This window comes from Metopolophium dirhodum, chromosome 9, assembly GCF_019925205.1.
Source record: "Metopolophium dirhodum isolate CAU chromosome 9, ASM1992520v1, whole genome shotgun sequence".
Lineage (NCBI taxonomy): Eukaryota > Metazoa > Arthropoda > Insecta > Hemiptera > Aphididae > Metopolophium > Metopolophium dirhodum.
Window position 1 is genome coordinate 31709316 of NC_083568.1, and position 15308 is coordinate 31724623.

The 15308-nt window shown below is 32.1% G+C and overlaps 1 protein-coding gene across 3 annotated transcripts in view; it reads left to right on the top strand.

Moving 5' to 3' along the window:
- Positions 1-15308, top strand: part of LOC132952921 (solute carrier family 2, facilitated glucose transporter member 1-like) — a 62697-nt gene that overhangs the window by 32563 nt on the left and 14826 nt on the right. The window lies entirely within an intron of this gene.

Below are 15308 nucleotides of genomic sequence, written 5' to 3' on the forward strand. Positions count from 1 at the left end.
CTGCAGAAGTGCTCCGCTGCACTTGACCGGTCATCGAACAGATTACGTATATATACAGTTTGCTTTTTTTCCGATTGCAGGATACGTCCATTTTATTCGTAATTTGCGTGTGTAATGACGTTATATTATTGTTATTGCGAACAGATTAAAAAAAGAAAAGAAAGAAGATTTATCGATATAAATCGGTTTACGCGAGTACACACACTCGTGCGCTTATTATTACGGTCGTCCGTCGGGCACGCGAGTCGTCGCGGTGATGGAAATCACTGGACCGAGGACGTTTCATCACAAAGCTCGACACGTCACAGGAGATCCGCAAATCGTATAAACCGTTTTTAGGTTATTATATCGCGATTCGTGCTTATAATATACAAATTGTACAACGTACTATAGGTATGCACACAATATTATTATTATTATTATTATTATTATTATTATTATGTATGTGTACAATGGACGCAAAAGAGATCGCGGACGACCCAATCTACCGTTGCGTGAACACGCCGGGCACACAACCTTGACGGACACTGTACGATGATTTTACGTACATAATTTTTTCGTTGGCGTCACACACGCACTCAGACATCAAACACACACACACACACATGTGTGGACGTACCTAGTGGCCTAACCTTGAACGCCGATATTATTGTGTGTAGGTACCTATAGGTATATTCGTAATATTATTATTATTATTATTCATATGTGTGTGTATGGAATAAAATATGTCGCATGATATTGTAATATTATGGTCGTTACAATATACAGTATACCGCTCCCCGTGTGTATTATTATTATTATTTACCCTTATCCGCGTTTTCCGGTTAGACTTCGGAGGGTCCGATCGAACCCCAACCCCAAAACACTGCGGCACCCCTATTTGACTTTAAATAATAAATGTGTGTGTGTGTGTGTGTGTGCGTGTGTGTGTGTGGTGTACACTTACTACGTCTTATGCTGAGGGTGAGCAGATAGATTCATTTTAGGGTGGCTCTGTACTTTGAACGATTTCGGATATACCTATACGAAAGCGTACAAATATTATAATAGGTACAAAACTATAATATCATGTTGCAGAAATATAACGAGCCATATTTTTTGTGAGTATTCATCGATATGAAAATTAGACGGACGGTCTGGACCTCTGGGAAAGCTTATCGGACACACCCGCTAGTCCACCACGATTCTGTGCTCGGGAGTACAAAACTATGATATCATGTTACTGAAATATAACGAGCCATAATTTTTGTGAGTATTCCTCGATATGAAAATTAGACGGACGGTCTGGACCTCTGGGAAAGCTTATCGGACACACCCGCTAGTCTACCACGATTCTGTGCTCGGGAATTGGGTTGCTACGATATTCAAAATTTCAAACATCGACGTTCATATTAACATACAAACTCGTATACGTATAAAAGTGTTATTCTCGACGAACCGAAATAGTGTGTGCGAGCAATACGTTATTACGACAAGGTATAGGTACTCTAAATTTATACGTCAATAATTGTTTTCAATCCGCCGGTCCTCCACGGGACAAACTATTAGATTAGTTAATATTATTATAATATTATTGTAGCATCGACTCTTGACATCCAAAATAATAATATACTTATACAAGCGGTACGTCCTATTATATATTGGTATATTGATTATCAATCGACAGTTAATATCGATCGTTTAATCCCCGTGTTGCAATAAATATATCGATTTGACGGTATGAATTATTTTCCATTAGTTCAAGTTTATAATAATAATTATTGTCAATGGATATAATATTATAATCGTTTTATTGTTATTTTATCGGATCTATATACAATTATAGTTTACAAATCGCCAAGCATTTCGATACCAAAGCCCGATGTTACGTGGATATTTTAGTACGCCATATATGTATAACGATAGTATCATATAATACTTCATGTAAGAATAGACTCCTATAATAGATATAGGTACGTGTGCAATATTATTTATCCATTTTCAATATTATCTTTATGCGAGATTTCCGTTTTCGTCGTTCGCGTCGAACATTCGTCAAAACGTGACTTTTCCTGTCAATTTCGTGTAATTATATTATGTGTGTTGTATCATATTATAAAACATGATATTTGACGTACATATTATTATTATCACTTTATTCAATCGATTAATTTTATAATTCAAGCCAATTGAGATATGAAATGCGTTCATAACGCGTATCTCGTAACTATATCATATGTACGCGTGTAATAACTGTATAGACATACATATTATATATTAAAATATTGTTTTTAATCCGTACTCAATCAATGTTTGAAATGGTTTAACGACGTTCAATATTGTATTATGTAAACGAACCGCAATGGCTTATACGATCTTTGTGCAACAAGTGTGCACGTTCTAAATTGTGTGTTTGCCGCGGTTTTTTATATTCCTATCCGTCCGTCCTCACCAGTCATATTCAACTGAATATCCTGTGCATACAACACGTGCACGCACTGCACTGCAATGCCACTGATGCCGTCAGTGCGTGAATAATAATATCACAATACTATTATATTAACAGTTGTATTATAATTTATAGGTATATTGTGTAGGTGGCGTGATTCGGGTGTGTTGCATGTCGGGAGATGCGCTTGCGACAAAAAATGATTTTTAACTTTTTAAGGCGTGGCTAAAGTACTTATTAATTTATGTACCTTTTAGGTACCGATAATTGCGCTTTGTAACACAGAAACATTGAAAAATATTCAAACTCCAAACAAGTGGTGCACTATAATACCGGTACCATGCCAGTGGTGTCACTACTATTGTTAACGATTTGAATATTTTATAAAACTGATCGTTAGTATATCTATGACAAAGATGGTTTTATTTATTGTTTTATCGGGTAATAAATTGAATACTAATGTGAGGGAAAAAAACTGTCACATTTTCCACACAACTACTCAATATTCAATATTATCAGCTTAATATTATTGTTAAAATATTAAAAACGATTCTGTTTAATGTTTCAATTCTTCTGCGTATTATGTTGCTACTTTTAAATTGTACGATATGTGAATATTCACACTAATATTAAATTTGACGGAATATGTGATATGAAATTCTGAATTTCGATGTTTTGTGATTTCTAAGACTGAGACAACAAAATAATGATTGTGTGTGTTGCATACTCGCATAATTTTAATTTGTTTTCATTAATAATCAGTCGGTAATCCAATTATAGTCAAATTTACGACTGTCTAATATCCTAGTTCCAAACTCTAATTTATGGAAAAATCAGTGTTCTAGACTTTTAATTCTTTTTGGACAATTTTTTCGAACGCCACGGTTGGATCGCACTAAACAGACAACGCAGATATTTTAAAACGACAATTTAAAAAATAAAATCCCCGATCTACCGCATTTATAATCATTTTATCAGAATTGATCTTATTATTAATTTTATAATATAATGTTTGAATGCTGCGTATGAAAATGTTGTTTTTTAGTTTAATACATATAATTAGTTCGTGGTTTGCTGGAGTGAAAAATAATATTGCAACACGTTGACCGAGTCACGTCACAGGTTTTACCGCTTATACCAGTCGTGTACGTACCTTCCGCTATAGTACATAATATATTACAAATCACAATAAATTATATACACAATAACATTATACAGTAACGAAAACAAATCATAATAAGTTAAACGTGCTCTGGATATTCTACATATTATAATGTTATTATCCGCCAGAGTCCTCGAAATGACCACTTACTGATAACGGCGCATACGGTATAACACAATAATATCATGTTCGCGTATTTTATCTGCGGTACATGTTTATTGTCGAGCCCGTGGAAAATATTCGACGTTTAGGTTTTTCGTAGCCTTATCAACCGTGAAAACATTCAGATGCAATTCCGTCGTATGAAAGTTTATGTGGTATAATAATATACTAATCAATTACTATAACTACCCGTGTCTGTTATACATGAGTACATGACAAAACATGGCAAACGTACATATTATTTTTTTACGATAACATTGCACGTCGTATTCGTAGCGTACAACAACGGTCTTTCTCGATGTAATAAATCACTTTTTTTTATTTTATTCGCCAGAAATGTTTTAAATTTCCGACCGTCGTTTGTCCGTTAATTTTTTTTTTATTCAAGAAGTGATATGTTTCCACTCAGACGAAAGTGTTCGACTGCAGCAGTTATTGAAATAATGTATTGGCCATAAACAGATCGCACAGAGTTAACCATAATAATTATACTAAATACAATCGTTTAGTCAATCGACTCGCCGCGCGGTTAGATATTAAAGTCAATCTATAAAAAAGTTTCTGACACGCTTCAGCATAAAACATTATTATATTATATTTACTCTATGGGCGCAATGTGTTTCGTGTCGATAGGAAAACGTTTTACACGCCACGTGGACCTAATATAGGTACGTTTCAAATGAGTTCAATTAAAAATTTTCCTCTTTCGCTTTTAAACCACAATAATTTAATGTTATAAATTATAATGATGCATTGGCAACTGGCAGGCATCGTTGAAAATACATCATCTGCTGCAGGTTATGTGCTCGTAAGATATTATTATTATTGTTACCATTATCTGAACCAGGCGCCGTCTGAACACGTCTCGCCGAAGGTATAATATATAGCGGTTACGGTTGGATAATTTAATTTTCGAGTCCTAATAACGTCGTGGTAAAAATATGTAATCGGTGTAGAGTATATTTCAAGCTCGTAATTTCTGGCCACTGAATATTATCGCTATCGTAGTACCCATACCTACCTACCTACTTACATTTCAATAATATGTTATACTGATCGAGTAAAGCAACGTTCACTTTTATGGAATACACAACAATATTATTATCCAGCAACTATATTAAAATAATATACCGCGACGTGTGTAATAAATAATATTATAATATTATGACGTTGTTTTAATTTGTATTGTATTATTTTTTATTTTTGACAACGGGACGTCGCTCGGATATAGCCGCCGCCGATAGCCTACCTATATTTGTACGAACAATATCAACACGGCGCATATATGTAGAGAATACGTAATATTTTAAGTACACGGAGATCAGAAATCAAAAACAAAAACGTTTAAAAATAATGTATTACCGCATTATAATACTATAGGAGGTACCTTACCCACGAATATATTATATTTTTTTATTTGTTCTAAAAAACCATAAAGGTTTTACCCGTTTCGTTAATATGATACAAAAAGTAACATTACATATCATAATATTATAGTGTATATTATTATGCAGCGTTTAATTCTGTACCCATAATTCTCTATACATGCGCACGCACACATAGACACAAACAGACACACCTAAATAACATACAAAGTGATCAATATTCAACCTGCAGCTAAACATTATAGTTTTCTCGATGATTCTAAAAAACCTGATGTTTTTTTTGTTATAATATAATTTTATATAAATTATCATATCATTACATATATTTCAAGTATTATTTATTTTATTTTTTATCTTAATTTTTAAATTCAATTCCATATTTTAGCATAAAGTATTGTTTTTAACATTTTTGTGTCTTAAAAATTTTAACGAATAGGTTTTTGAAAAACCTAATAGAAGCATATTATTCGCGGCGTGGATCATCACACATTTTGTTGAACACTTTCCACTTCACTAGTCTCGACTAGACTTGACTTTAAAAAAAAAAAACGTGCCCAGTCAGATATATCGATCACTCTGTATGCGTACGTAACGCGTGCTTATGATATAGACGAAAATTGTTTGTGCGCCGCCCCGGGTCATACACCATTATAATATTATTACTCGCGATCGTATATAATATAAGTATGACTATATATTATAATATAATATATGGTCGTTCATCCTACATCCCGCCGAATATTTTCTATTGTACGAAATACCCGCAGTCTGCCGTGACAATGCTGGAATTTAATTGTATCCGTACATAATTATACAAATTACAAATAATAATAATTATTATTATTGGAAGGCTTTTTTTTTACTTAGCAAATAACAAAATGCTGGCTACGGTGACGCATATTACAATAGTCGTTCGAGCGAAGCTTCGCGGTGGTTATGTGGCGCGCGAGGTTCATAATCGATTTAGTAGTACCTACCACACTTATATTATTATTTATTACCGTCATCATCATCATCATCATCATTATTATTATTATTATTATTATTATTATTACTATAATACAATGGATCATAATATTATGTGCAGTCGCTGCTTTTTGTATTTTTTCCCAACATGTCACCGCATACCAACTTCGGGTCTTTATCTCGTCTCAACCTGGTGCAATAATGCATATTATACGTTAATAACGCACATTGTTTCCGAGCGAATTTTGTGCCGGTACCAACTTGCTTGATTTTTGTCATTTTTTATGCAGTAGATGCATCAGCCCCTATCTAAAAAAAACACAATGTCAGCCGAGAAAATAGAATGTACCTGTAGTATACTACCTAACTACTATACGGAGTGCATAATATGTTGCGATTTGTATAGGGTAACTGGCAAATATTTAAAATTCTAAAGAATATATTATGCGTAGCTTTATTAATACAGTTAGAGTTTTCAAAAATTATCGGGCTACAAACACGGTAGGACACTCTATATGTAGGTAATATTATGTTATAATTAAACGCAACGTAGAAGAGTACTAACTCTACTTTATACGATTTAACTCGTATTAGTGTCGTAATTTAAATTGTAAGGCTATAATTTTTTTCCGGAGAGTTTATCTTATCGTTAATCCCCAAACATTAATCTCAATCATTATATTATGTGTACAGGTACCTACGCTTACCTGTGTCTAATAAATATTTTAATATACTCAAACTAGGTTCAATTGAAAAAAAAAATGTGATAGCGTAAGGAACCCAAGGTTAGTTTTGACGAAATTAAAAACAGGAAGATAATTAATATTAAAAAAACATCGCAATTGACGTTGTTATTATAGCATTTATTCAATTTGAAATCAAATTCATTACTCGGATAAAGACATTTTATTAAATTTTATCACGTGTAGGTATAAAAGGTATACCTACTGTATAATAGTATGTGCTAATTATTAATATTATATTTTTGTTGATTGAACCAATTTTAAACCAATTTTCAGTTTTGCAATCGCTGTGATGCGACTTATACGTATACTTTGTATTATAATATATTACATAGGTATATATTTTATTTTGTCCAGCTATACAGTATAATGTTTGTTGTGAGGCAAGATATATTTTTTGTCGACTGAACTTTGGATCAATACCATGTTGTGGGGTGGGGAGGGAGTCGGATTGAAGAAAATAAAACTATACTGAAGTATATCGATGACTATTGAGAGGGGATATGAGTTTATGACCCTCGTAATATATATAAATATAAGTATGTTTCATTAAGATTATAAACTTGCACTCTAACCTTTAGCTTTTTACGCTACCTTAAATGTAACATGTTCATCTAGCGGAAAGATAAAAGTATTAATTTCCACATATAGAAATACTATAAAAAAAATAGCCGACTTCAATATAGTTGTGATACCTATGCGTAGAGATAATTGAAATAACTTATCTTTTTTAACGAAAAAATAATAATGCTGCATACATTTTACTTATTTTTAGTGAGTACAAACAGAATTATTATAGTACAATTTTATAATAATTATATATCAGGTTAAGTTCGATATTTTATTTTTTTGAAAGCCATCGTTATAGTAAATTATCATATTTTTGTGGGTGGTTAGTTCCGTGGACATACGTGTTTTTATAGGGGGGGGGCTAGGATTTGTCTCCAAAATCCGGGTGGTCAGTGGGAGCCAGCGGGTAATTATATTATAAAACATTATAATATAGTGATGGCGACCAACCAACGCGCCACACACCAGGTCCCGCGTGTTATAGTTTATGAAGAATCAAAACTTGAAAATGAAACCTTACGATTTATTATCAACGGAATATCAATCATTTCTTTTGAACGTACAATTTATTCGTTTCAATCATATTATATTTTGACGTAAACTCTTTTAACTGTTATCATAATAAATTGCAAAATATGGATTTTAGATAATATACGTAATAAGCACATTTTTATATAGTTTTATAATAAATGAAAACTGTCGCTTACCATTCCAACGGACACCAATAATAATAATAATAATAATTGTATGTGTATTTGGACATTAAGACGTATAGATAATATCACTTACTATCTAAAATCGACACACACACACAAACCGTTGGAGTAGACATCAATGACATCGATTCACTTAAAATTCGTCTAGGTGGCATCGCCACAAGTGTATGATTTATGATCAAACGCGGTACTCGATCTTCGGCACATTCGAGATAAACTAAACAGTGCATTATACTATGCAATTATTATTATTTATTCATAAAATCAAACATAATTATTGTATTCAAGAGGAATAATGCATTTTGAAAATGTTGTTTATTCATTTATAATATTATGACATATTAATATATGTCACGATGTAATGTATCATAATACATCTCATTCACCGATGAACTGATTGAATAGATTGTTTAGCGATGACGCGTAAATCGTCAGTACTAAAACATATACCATACTTGTCCATACATATATAGTGTAATGTTGTGTTTTGTTTTAAACTTTTAATTGCCGGTAATTGACAATAATCAAAAGACATTCGGTGCCGGCGATTGGTTTAGCCTTCGAAATGCCACGTGTCTTTTTAGGCGTGCCTTCGGGTGGTTAAGTGGTAAATGGACATCCCCCTCCCCCCAATTTTTTTTTAAAGTTTATTATTGACTAATAATATTGAATTTAAAAATATAATAATATTAAATAGTAAACTTTAAAAAAAAAGGTGTGGGGGGATGTTCTACTACACTGAAAATAGTCGGGGGGGGGGGGGGGGGGCGGGAATTTCCGCGATTCCGGTTAAGTAGCCGTACGATTTTTATAATGCGCAGTGGCAATGCACATCGAACACAAAATATCTAATACGTTTATTATAATATATTATATTCTACTCGTCGGTTATTTTTTTGCGGTCTTAAGGAGGATTTCAATAAAGTGTACCTACACGGACAGAGACGCCACTGCGGACAGAGTATATAGGTATCTCGTTATCCAACATGCACTGGAAATAATAATTATATTGTTCGGAAACGTCATATTACAATATATTGTGTCAGGTGCGCACGTGCTATAATAATTTTCGTGTATTGTTTGTCGGGCACAGTCGGCGAAGCGATTGAATACGAAAAAAATAATATCGAACACGAATCGACCTCGTCGACGACGCACTATACTATTATGCACCCGACGATGATGGAAAAAATTGGAATATTCGTCGTGCGCCGTTATTAGAATAACAATAAAGAGCAATAATAAATAACGACGATACGAACGACGTAGATAGAATATAATTGTGGGATACTACTACGCATAACTATTACCGCGGGTCTTCGTTTTTCCGCCGAAAAATCTTTTATCTGAGTATAATAATTTACCATATTACTTTACAGCTTCCATTCGCCGAACGAGATGCGCCCGTAAAAACCGACGGCCGATAACGTATATATGCAACGGCACGTGATTATCCGATTTTTTGTTCGCAGCAATCGTGGTTTTTCTTCAAACATAATATTTAATAACTGTTCGGTAATTCTGAGTACGTATCATTGCATAATAATATAATATTATGGACGATGCGCGATCGAAATTGTGCACAAGTCAAAAATCACCGTACTTTTAAAAATTTACTACGGAAAACGAAAAAAACGTCTCATTTCCATAATATAATATTATATTATTTCGGCTGCGATGGTATTTTAACACTCCGCACGGTTAATAATTTAAGACGAGAGCACAAGATACGACAATAATTTATATTTTGGTAATAAACACTACCGTGCCGTAGGTTTTCCACAAGGTGCCGTAATAATCAAAAATGGCAAAAACTGACTTTATGAGTCACCGCGATTCGCTCGCCGACCATCCGATACCTAATGATTGCTGATTTTCTCTTCGTCCGCCGACAGTCTTCGACGATTTCTACGTTTTTTAACCTTTAGGTAGAGGCAAGCCTCGTTCGGTTTTCGTACATTTTATCCGCGATGTCTTCCGTCGTTATTACTCAATAATATGACGCTTAACTAAGGACCAGGATTTTTGGGTAAGCCGCAGTTGTATAATAGCCATCAAATTGTTTCTTTATTAATTTGTGTGAAAATGTCCTCTACACTCTTCTACTAAGTGCATACTATATATTTGTAAAAAAAGTCATAACAATTAATATGTACATTTACATGGATATTTATTTATTATATGTATAATATGTTTGTACGTGATAAAATAATATATATTTCACAATTTGTTAGTTAAATTTTTACAATAAGCGAAAGTGATTGTGTTGAATAAGTGGTTATTTAGTCGTGCACTCGTGCGTTGAGAATCCATCCATCGATGGAACTTCGTGGCATGTGAATAAAATATTTTATATTGGTATAATAAATTATCGAACAAACAAATTAAATTTTTTTGTATTTTAAATTATATACATATATTTTACTTTCAATACCTATACGTCATTTTTTAATACATTTACATTTGAATCTCTTATTTCGATATCGATATTAACAAATTTTAGATCGGCACAGTCTTGCAGCATTATACTCATGCATAAAGTATAATATCATAGGTACCTAGTAATAACCTATATACCGGTTCGTTCTTGGCCAATTTGTTGCCTCATCGAGTAAAACGATTTTCGTGACTTATTTTTAAATCTTAAATGATGTGCTCGGAGGATCTTTGAAAATATTTCTGTGGCTTACACACGCACACACATATAGTTGCAGCTCCGTCTGCAGTATAATATCATCACACGTGCGCGTATAGGTACCGCGTACACAGTAATATATTATTATGATATATTATTTTTTTTTTTTTTTTTTTTTTTTTTATTGGGTAACCCGCGGCAACATAGGCCATTGGGTGTGGGGAGGGCACTGTAGGTTTTATATTGGGTAGGTTTGGTAGGTTTTATATTGGGTAGGTTGGTACACACGTGTGTGTTGTGTTTGGCAGAATTTCTAATGGGGCACCCGTAGGTTTCTGCCGTGCCCCGGGGTGGGGGGATGGCGGCACTTGTTCTCCGGACACCGTGACTTGCACGGAGAAAAATGCCGCCCAGTGGTCGAGGATCGAACTCGGACCGGCTGTGCCGAATCCGTCGCGTTAGACCACTCGGCCACCTCGTCCCCCGATATATTATTGTCACAATGTGTACGATGGTTATTGTCGACGTCGATATAATCTAAGGAAATGGAGTTAAATCGCCGAGACTAAAAAAATATTCGTAGACTTGCTGCTGCTCGGGTCGGACGATTTTCGTTTGACGTGCACACCGAAAACATAATATAATAATTATGTCGCTCGCCGGGCTCTCGTTTATTATAATATATATAATAATAATAATATGTCGTACAATAATGCAATATAATATCATTATAATACATCATATTATATACTTAGACGCCGTGCGACTGTCGAGTTTTTTTTTTTTTATTTCACTGTACACGACGTAACCTAACCTATATGTTCACTGCTGCAGGGCAGCACACCGCGTGTTTTCCCTGGCTTATATTATAATATAATATTATAGTTTATTGTTTTCGTGTGTCTAACGAGGGAAAAAAAGGTAAATCACGGTGCGTCACCCTGTATAATTTATGACATTATAATAATAATATGTATTGTACTGTATTGTGTGTGTACCATATTATATTAATAATTCAACATCCCAACTCGACAATATATAACGTCCATATATACAATTAGTTGGCATTTAAACGTAGGTACCTACATATTTTAATACGTCCACCATTACTGCATTCCCCCCCCCCCAACATCACCCACCCCGATTCGTACCATATGATATTATTACCTACGTAGTATTGCATATAGGTGCCTAATGGCTAATATTATATTATAATATGTACAAGAAATAACTCGTTTGATGTTGTTGTAGCTAAAAAGTGAAAAAAAAATCGTTTATTTAATGTATAAAATCAACACCGATGGTCATATTATCATTGCCTAATAGAAGTACTTACTCGTTTAATAAATAAACTCATCGTGCAATAATATTGCGGTAATAAGCAAATCGCGCTTGAAAATGTTTACCTTTCGGTATATAAATACTTGTATCGGACGTCGAACAAACAACGACGGAAAAAACAACGCCACCAAACGTAAAATAATTTGTTAGTTTGGTGCATTATAAATGTATTATAATATTACATATCATATAGTTAAGTGATCGTAGGTATATACATAAAATAGGGAATACACTTTAGGCCCTAAAGGTATATCATTTACGTTCTTACAATAAAGATATTATACGTCTTACAAACCTATTTTATTATATATTTAATTTCCAATATCGTTCTGTTATTTAAAAAAAAATGAACACTTGTTCTTTCCTCTAATAGAGAGATCATCAACGAATGGATACTGCAATCACGCGAAATTATTTATTAAGTGATTATTAAAGAAAATACAATTAATTTGCAAAGACATTAAAATTGGTATTATAGCTACTATTAATTAAAACCACTCCTTAATCTGGTATATTACTTATATCATTTTATTTACAATAATAATTATATTCTGTTCCGATATATGTATTGCCGGAGATTGTGTATGAAATAATTTATATTATTATATTATTACACATTACACACTTATATATTGTTAAGAGCATCTTGACATTGACCTTTCAATTGATCCTTAATATATTTATATATTTTTATTCCTATGTTAAATTAATTTAGCATTCTGTGGTATTGGCGCGAACCTAAATCTAATTAGCACCTTTTATATGGCTGTAAAAACGTATTTTAATAATTTAAATTATAGCATATATACCTAGGTAGACCTGGATATAACGTATATGATTTACGCTTTTACACGTGTTGGTTAAATAACGGAAAATGTTTACAGATGTATTCATGTTTGTTCGTCAATTTCCGGCCAACTTGATAACAAAAAAAATTTAATTTTCCACTGGCAAAAATTTAAGTAGGTAGATATTCTAATTTATAATATAATTAAGTCTTATCTCAAAGTTACAATAATGTATTGAATGTTCTTTATCTAATATACAAATTTTACCAAGTAGTGTTGTATTTCGCGTATAGCTCAAATTTTTGGGAAAAAAATCTTATTTGTTTTAACGACAATAAACTGATTTATTGATTGAATTATCATTATTCGTTTATTAATATTATTAATTGGCTAATCTCATAATCATTATTTATTATATAATAATTGTCTTATTGTCCAAAACGATAAGTAAGTATAGGTAATTAACATTAAAAAATAAATTAAAAAAACTAATGGGACAAGTACCAAAGTTTATCAGCATTTGAATGTAATGAAATGATAATAATTATGTGTTATTAGTTCATTATTTATCAGTAAGGTCTCTTCTAAACAGCCTCTAAACTTTTAAAATCAACCAATTAGTTGATTGGGCACCACGCAACATGGAAACTCTGTACGTAAGCTGCATCGATTATACTCTGTAATAATTATAAATGTATTTTAATTGCGCACATTAGATTGAAAAGTGAATTTAATACGATAATTTTGTTTTTCAAACATTTCAACGAGGCGTGTTAAACTATTATTTTGTTTTCAGGTTTGGGTATGACATTTTGTATTTTTTTTTTTGGGAAATATTTCACGTTAATTTACTGCATGCCGAGTGTAATATAATAATACAACGAGCGGGTTCAAAACGAGATGGAACTATAAAAATGCACTCACGATGCGCCATAGGGGCCGACATAAGGCCAAGTAAACTTCATCCAACAAACCTGTCTCTGCAGTGTATATATGTATTGGTAACCGGTTTTTATTTGCATTCTACCAATCCATATAAATTATTTGACTTTATGTGGTTTGACACTCCGGCGTGAATGCAACTATGAGATAATTTGGAAAATTTGTTTATTTTTTAAAAAAATTTTAGGTTATTCTAATAGCTGTATATATTTTTAAATATATAAATATTCCACAAAAATCGTAAAATATTATAGTTAATTTGCATAAAAATAATTTTGGTTGGAGCCACTATCATAATAATTTATAACCACATGCTTAGTGCTTACATTATAGGTAGGAAACATATTTTAATTATTTATCATAATTCAAAACAATATATCAAAAGATTACATAATAATATTACAAAAATCATATAATTAAACGATAATGCGCGACTTGCGTACACTCAAAATAATTGGCAATTGTGATAAGTCATAGACAATAACTATAAACTTAACTTTTTCCATAAACCAAATTATATTGTTTTAAGTCCGATGATCACATAAATGAATTTAAAAAAATGTTTACTTGTGCTGATTTTAATACTAAATAGTACAAATCAATAATTTTCAAAACTGATTATAGAACATCGAAATTCAGATGGCATAATTCCTTAACGATTATTATAATATTATGCTAATTGCCAAGTGCATTTTTAAAATAACTAATTTTGTACTAATTTATCCGTTTGATATTGATTTAGATAAAACTAACATTTTAACTGAATGTACGTAAGTAGGTAGGAACTCATATTATAATGATTGTAAATTAACTACCTGTATATTTTACAATTTACTGTATTAAATATTAATCGGTTCTGGAGTTTTTGAACATTTTTTCGTCAAATTTTATTTTATTGAAATAATTCCAGTATTATAATCGCTCGTAAGGATGTTTATATTAATTGAAGAATATAAAAAAATCTACTATTAATTTATTATCTTATCTTATATTTCTTAGTCGAATAAACATTTGACTATACTTAAACCCGATTTAAGTTGTATACGAACTGCCCCGGTCAAAACCAGGTTTGACATCGTCAGAATATTATGCGACTGAACATGACTGAACATGACATGTATAATTTATAATATATATCACGTTTAAATCTGTCGAAACTCTTTTGAAATGGAAATATTTATGTTTCGGTAAATAGTATTAATCGACGTCATTACAACACGATTTGCAGTCCAGTTTTTCTTGAATAAAATGATAGGCACATTTTAAATCTCTGCTTATTTTACTCTGATATTGTAGTACAAATAATTATTCAAAGTATTATATTATTATTATATCCTACGTAAGTACTGCGATTGTCGACAGGTATTAATGGTATTATAATACAAAATAATTAAAAGAGAAAGTCACGAGAAGTATCAGAATGTAAATAATTTAACGTATATTATGTATAATATAATATATACAGCGTAG